Source organism: Dermacentor variabilis, unplaced genomic scaffold, assembly GCF_050947875.1.
Source record: "Dermacentor variabilis isolate Ectoservices unplaced genomic scaffold, ASM5094787v1 scaffold_17, whole genome shotgun sequence".
Classification (NCBI taxonomy): domain Eukaryota; kingdom Metazoa; phylum Arthropoda; class Arachnida; order Ixodida; family Ixodidae; genus Dermacentor; species Dermacentor variabilis.
The window spans coordinates 3056552-3064322 of record NW_027460335.1 but is presented as its reverse complement, the minus strand read 5'-3'; the positions used below and the strand labels follow the sequence as shown (position 1 = coordinate 3064322).

General features: G+C 40.8%; 1 long non-coding RNA gene across 1 annotated transcript; it reads right to left on the bottom strand.

The window, feature by feature from the left end:
- Positions 1–2585: 2585 nt before the first annotated feature.
- Positions 2586–7180, bottom strand: LOC142568157 (uncharacterized). The gene is made up of 2 exons (XR_012825375.1): positions 6700–7180; positions 2586–4296 (listed from the first exon to the last, which is right to left on the bottom strand). It is a non-coding gene; the product is annotated as an uncharacterized LOC142568157 (long non-coding RNA).
- Between the last annotated feature and the right edge of the window lie 591 nt (positions 7181–7771).

Sequence of the window (7771 nt, the reverse complement as noted above, 5' to 3'; positions counted from 1 at the left end):
CGACAGCTCTGCGAACTGTGGCCGAACCTTTGGCACTTAAAGCATCTGAGAGGATTGGGCACGTATGGCCTAACACGAAGCTTGATGTAACCGGCCTCGATGGACTCGGGGAGGACACTTGAACCGAAAGTGAGTATCAGGTGTTTCGTATTGATCTCTTTACCGTCTCGCCTGATCTTAATTCGCTTAACATTTATGACATTCTGTTCACTGAAGCCCTCCAAGAGTTCAGCTTCAGTGAGCTCTAGCATGTCATCATCCGAGACAACGCCGGGGGTGGTGTTCATGGTACGGTGCGGGGTTACTGTTGCTTGGGTGTCCCCAAATGATACTAGCTGAGGCAGTTTCTCAAATTGCTTTTGATCGCGGAGCTCCAGGAGGAGGTCACCGCTAGCCATCCTCGACACCTTATATCCTGGACCAAAAAGTTCGGTAAGAGACTTAGATACAAGGAACGGGGAGATTGTTCGCACTTGTTTAGCTGGTTTTTCTGCGTGTATTACAAGAAAACGAGGAAAATTCTGGACTTGGCGTCCGAAAAACTGGAAGATCTCTTCGGTCCGCCCTCGTTTCTGAGGGCGATCAGGGAGTTTAGGAAAAGCTTTTTCCATGAGTATAGTTGAGTTTTCGGCCGCGATGCCGACCACCCACCATGGAGCCCAACAGGGGGACGTGACAGGACTTTCTGCTAGAGAAACCCTGCCAACGCCAGCCGTACATCGCTGCTATAACCAAATACAGCATAACCAAGGCTGGCTAGCTACACAAGGTTAACCCTTGCCGCCGGGAAACTAGGAAGTGAGGAGAAGTGATGAGAAGACAGGAAAGATGAAAAAGGCGAGAGAGAAAGACGAAGATTGGAGAGGAGGACAGGAAAAGGCGACTGCCGATTTCCCCCGGGTGGGTCAGTCCGGGGGTGCCGTCTATGTGAAGCCGAGGCCGAAGAGGTGTGTTGCCTCCGCCGGGGGGCCTTAAAGGTCCAAACACCCAGCTTCTGCTCAACCCCCAGGATCCCCTTTTCCCCAGACACGGCTAAGCCGCGCACGGCTACACGCGGGAGGGTCCAACCCTCGTGTGCTCGGGTACGTGGTGTCGCAACACACCAAACGCCTACTGACGCAGACGCCCCTGCGGGGAGTTAATGATAACATTATAATAGAGATTGCTAAATGTTAATAATGACTAGTAATGTCTACTAATGATATTTATTGAGTACTAATGACTCGGAAATTAATAATGTTTCTAACGACGGTGTATAGTGACCACAATTGATTACCAATGACTGAAAATGCTTACTAATGAGTAGTAATTACTAATAATGACACAAATGGCTTTCGCCGTGACCTCTTAAAAGATATCGTAAGAGACCCTGTAATTTTTTGTACCTGGTTAAATTAGGCTGGCTAGGTGACTGTGTAACCGCTGAGGCTCAATGGGGGTGCCAATAGATCGCCACCATAATTAGCACCGAATTGTGTAACTTGTCAAATCAATCTGTCTAGGTGACTATATCGCCACCGCGTTTCAAAGGGCATGCCAACAAACAACCATCATCATCGTTAGCATCCTACCGTGCCACTTGCCTTCCGATGTGAGATGCGCATCGCGTAGTGTCTATGTGTGCGCCCATGGATTGCAATTACATATTTTACATCGCGTGGCACGCCATGTAGCAGTTCCATAGGTAGCGGTATCAAAAAGATAAAAGGGATTCAGGGAAAAAATTATGAAAATATATCAATATTGATGCAATAAAAATATACACGGCATAACTGATAAATAAAAGAGACTAAGTGACTGTTTCTCACCCTCCCGTAACAAAGGGAATGCCGTTATTTATGATACTTATTAGCATCGCGTCGTGCTATTTGACGTGTGATGTGACAAATGCGCCGCGCAATATCGATACCAAAAACGTTGCATTGAAGTTACGTTAAATTCAATTAGGTGTCCTGACAAGTAGCGGCGCACCCTTACAAAAATTTTTAATGTGTTTTTTTAGAAAGTCTTTTGAATGTTCTCTATAGAACTCTATTGTGTTTATCTTGATTGCCTATAGAATTTTCCTATAGAGTTTCAAAAGTTATTTGGCCACCGCATTCTTATAGGAACTCTAAAGACGCATTTCTATAGAACATTTCTATCGAGTTGCTTTAAAGATGCTAAAGACAAATTTCTATAGAACATTTCTATCGAGTTTCTTTAGAGATGCTAAAGACAAATTTCTATAGAATATTTCTATCGAGTTTCTTTAGAGATGCTAAAGACAAATTTCTATAGAATATTTCTATCGAGTTTTTTTAGAGATGCTAAAGGCAAATTTCTATAGAATATTTCTATCGAGTTGCTTTAGAGATGCTAAAGGCAAATTTCTATAGAATATTTCTATCGAGTTGCTTTAGAGACGCTAAAGACAAAATTCTATAGAATATTTCTATGCAGTTGCTTTCGAGTACCTACAAGCGAATGCCTATAAAAGCTAGGCCGATATGTGTAAAGTACTTGCAATTTACCAAAGTTCTACTGTAGGCAATAAGGACTACAGTAAATGCAGTGGCAAAATAATTGGTGCTACAACCACAAAGTATTCAGCTTGAAATGTTTATTGCACTTCAGACTTCATATATGTGACATACACGCTTCAGACTAGAACTTGCAACACACAAACTGTAGCTGCCAACATGCTTCTCAGGTCAAGCTGGTGGTGCAAACACGCGAAACATGAGGTAAAAGAATCAGTGGCAGACTTGATTACAGTTGACACCTGGCAATAACAGGCTTGACTACGACAAGAAACCATACCATTAAAACTGCAACAGGAGTGCCTGTTCCAGCAGTGCACATTGAACGGTTGGATACTAAAGCCTGAAAATAGACTGATATGAATGTGCACTGCAATGTTGTGTCAGCCTGACGAAACGGCACAGCATTTTAGTTTTTTAAGTGCAAAAATAACACTGGCAGTCGCTGCGAAAATGTGGCAAATAATGGCTTTCACAGATAAGTGCACCATATACCGAAACCACACAGCATATTAGTCTATGTTTATGTGTAAAATTAGCACTAGCAGGCCCTGCAAAAATGTGGCAAACAGTGGTTTTCATAGAGCAGTACAGCATATATCGTACAAAGTTTAAAAGCTTGTATTTCGTTGTAAACAATTTTGAGATCAGAGCCAATATTCTAATTAGGGTGAGAAATACAAACCAGACCGACACACGCAATGACTAAAAAAGATTTAGCTCAGGAGCTCCTATGTAATGCACATAAACAGTAAAATAGTTTTCCTCGGCAACTATGGAATCAAATTTGATGAGGTTTGATACATTTAAAAATGTTTAAATCATAGTTTTACATTAAAACCATCAATATTTATTAAAATTTGCTGAAAATAGCAAAACTTGAAGGAAAAGGACTGAGTTTGCAACGGTAAAAAAATAAAGAACAACTAGCACAAGTTCGTTAATTCTGTAAATTTTCCTACTCAAATACATCCAAAATACAGAAATACTTTTGAGACAACCACAGCACTAATTTGAAGTTTGTGGCATTTAAGAATTCAACTTGTTGCAGGAAGAACTATTTGGCAGGTTTAAGAAAAATAACACCACGAAGCTTACTAATCCCAGTCTCTGTGCCAGAAAGAGATATCACAGTTCTGCAGACTCCATCTGCTATGTCTAAAGTCAACAAACTTTATATATGAATTTACAGCTTACATGAAATTGTTGCAATGTTTGAGAGTTTCGCACATCTACTCATAAATTAGTGATTGTATATTAGAGCAGCATATGGTATCTCTAATTTGCCAGATTAAATTATGGTATTAGGTCCAACAGAAATGTGATCTCATTTTTTAGTTACGAGTAAGATTTGTTAACCTTACTGCTCTGTTTCTTCAAAATTTGCAGTTTTCATGAATTCGTATCAAAAGCAGACTAGTTGTCTGAAAATGTTTTATCATGGTACTGTGCTACGTGAATTATGCTTTTTCAAATAACATGTTTACTTTGATGCAATGATATTTCTTTATTTTATCTGATTCCTTGCTGAAAAACTGCACAGTATTCACGAGATATGAATAAATAAATATTAAGTGAATAAGTAAACAAATAAATATTGCGGTTTGTCTTATCATTCCACCACCAGCATGACCTGTATGGAGCTTTGGCTACTGCTCACATGTTGCAAGTTCATTCTTACATGATCACCTGCTATTTCACTTCCCAGGAAAGGAGCGAGGAAAGGCTAGTTTTTGGCCTCATTTGGTCCGTCTAGTAACGGCGACGCTGGAGCCTGGAAAATACAATTGAAATTAATTTTCAAAAGGTGTAATGAACATTCAGCCATAATGTATTAGCAGGCACAAACACGCCACAAATATCTATATAGTTGTAGCATTATGCTAAGTTTCATTTCAGTATTTGAGAAAAAAATTATAACAGAAAAGTGGCAGAACACCCCACCTCCCCACCACTCTGCCAAACAGCGGCAGTTCTTTTGAGAATCATTTTTGACAATATCTTTACTTTCCCAAGATACTGTGACATCAGCACTGGGCCAATGTGCCTGGCAGTAGAATATCATTGCTGATGACAAAAAGCATCTCCAAACGACAACAGCCTAGTCACACATTAATCTCATCTTGCAATGACAACACATTCCCCATTCATAAGATAAGCAAGCAGGAACACCCATGAGCTAAGAGTCCTATACAGACGTCACACTGTGCATAGGAAACAAATTTTTTGAAAAGAAGGGAATGACCTACTGGCTTCTATTGCTGAGCGGTAGACAAAATTAATATTCCATCCGCTGTTAGCCATAGTTGGTATGTACTATGCTTAATATGCCAATAATAAATTTCTCACATGGAGCTTGAGCAATCATGATGATGCATGTAAGTATCCATTGTATGGGGAACAATAATGTTTTAAGTTGTTTTCGCAAATTATGATGGATAACTGCCAATTAGTGGTATTTGGAACACAGTCGCAGTGTCACTGTCAGATACAATGGACACAGTATATTCGTGCTTTTTGAGTTATTGAATCAATTAGTTTCTAATCTAGTACAGGTATGTACACTGATATGTATCCTAAACGCAATGATAAGACTTCCCAATTGCAATTGAAAAGTTAATTCAGTTTTAATTAAAAAGGGTCCTTCTTGCAACATGGCATGTGAAAAACAGAAAACAAAAATTATACTAATCATGTCTCTTTGAAAATTGATTGCATAACTGCTCTGTAGGTCAAGCAGAAAATTTAACAAGAAATAACGTGCCTAAAACTAGTTGCAACAAACAAATTTGTTCCTACGAAGGTTGCAGACAATTCAGTAAACAGATTGTGACCCAGTCTTTTTATGTGGTATTCCTCAGCGAATTTGTTGGTCAATTGGTTGCCGCAGCTGAACAAAACAGATGAACAGTCTAAATCTGGCGTGCAGCCCCAGTCCCATCGGTGCATGGTCAAGTGGGACGAACATACTGATCCGGGGAGTGAATTATGGTGCTGTCTTAGGCACGTGTTGAGGCACCGGCCAATCTGCTGCATGTACATTTGACCAAATATACACATGATCACAAGAATAGACTACACTACCTCTGACAGACACAAGACAAATTTAGTGGTATCTAAGCAAGCCTTTCTTGTCGGGGTGCCTATATGCACAGCAGTGTGCAAGAGAATTGAGAAAGGCAAGCAGGCAAGGGACGCTTACTCGGTGAAAGATACCACCAAAATTGGCGTGTGTGTCACAGGCAGCGTACTGTATCCCTTTCACATGTGGTCAAGTGTACATCGGGCAAACTGGCCGGTATCGTATGTGTATAAGAGACCACCATATTTCATTCAAAAGACCAGTATGGTCATCCAACTTGGCCGTACATTTCCACAACGGGGCTTCATGTTGGATTACAATCGTTTATCTGTTTTCCTCCACTGTAAAAATTGACAAGTGAAATCGATGAGGCATACCACATATATAGTAAGACATGTGGGTGAGCCGCCATTTTTAATGCAAGAAACAAAAAAGGCATCCTGTGTAGGTCACAAGGTATCCATATCAGTCTGTGCCTATGTACTACTGAAGTAAATGCAGCATAGTAAATACTGACCATCATAGTAATTTTCAAGAAATTAAAGCTCACCAAATGTGTATTTCGCAGTGGCTGTTACTAAGGGAACGGAGAAGTAACTGTAAAGATATCAATGATAAACAAAGGTGTGCACACTACGTGCTTAGACCTGTGACATATTTAGTCCACTACACTTCGAATTGCTACATGCACAGAAAACTGCACGAGATTGTAGCACAAACAGAAAAAAAATTATGCAAATAAGGGGTATAGTTAGTATAGCTAGTTAGTAAGGGGTATAGTATAGGAAATAGTTTTCAAAGAATAAAACCACAATAAAGTCATAAATACGCTAAGTACAAAGCAAAAATTATATTTAACTTGCAGGTAAGCAACTTACGCAAAAGAAATACTAAACATCAGGAAAGGTTAGGTATAGTTTTATACAGAACACAATAATGTGGGCATAATGGATATGCACACAAATAGGTAGCAAGTTCAATAAGGTTGCATAAATATTTAGTCTCTTTAGTAAGCTGCAGTATGGAATGTGTTGACAAAATTCACCATGAATGACACCAAGCCCCCTTTTTGGAACACATACATTTCATACACACCTGACATGACCATCCAGATCACACGCCATGCTGCTGCAGCCATATATCCACAGGGTCTGCATTTCTGGGGGCTCCTCGATCTTGTAGTTTATGTTGTGGGTCACGGCCTCGCCACTACAAAATGAGGTCTATGTTAGCTTATAGCAGTGGCACAATAAAGCTGTGATATAATGAAAACATGCAATCAGCACCTAAAAGGGTCATGAAAACAATGTCTGCCCTAATGTGGAAAGAGAGCAAATGCTTGAAATTATCGAATGTCATGACAATAGGGACCTCTACATCAAATAAAGTTTTGGACGCGCCGCAGCAGCAGATTACAATCTAATCTTAATGTTTTTTCCATTACTTAGTATAGGCAACGTTCCCCTGTCATGTTTAGTTAAGTCAGTTATGTCAACACATCTTGTCTTGGAAATAAAGCTGTACTAGTAGCAAGCTGTGATTGGCTTACATTTTTTCCCTAGAACTGTTCGTTAGCCAAAAACCTTGTAAGCAGAGATTGTGCACAACGTCGAAGCATTTATAAGTGAGGAAACGTCATCGAAGAAAGAATCGATGAAGAGGTAGACGGGTCGTTACTATGCAACTTTAGCAGACAGGCGGGAGCTCACGCACAGCTGCACAAGGTGAACACGATTTCCGGAAGCAAACGCTTATCAGGATTATCAATTCCGCACTGTGGCAATAGAGTTGCGTACACAATTTTTACAACCAGCGCGTAGCAAGTATCAGCACAGGGTTCACTGTTGACGTGGGTGTTCCACTTGCTACGTTCGCAAGGCACTCTATACACACACGGGAAGCACACACAACACGGATGAACGCACGTGTAGTTGGCGAGCACGATTGCTTACTGTTTCAACAGTACGGCGAGGTCGAAAGGCGCTCTCCAAGTTTCCAGTGATGCGTCTGCGATCCGCTGGGTAGTGGACGAGCTGAGGCACGCTAATAATACGCATTACTTCTTTGCGCTGTCCACCAAGCTTTCCACGACAACCAGCGGAGACAAAGGGAACGCACTCCACGGCATGAAAATCGTTGGTCCACATTTAGCTGGCACGCCACGCAT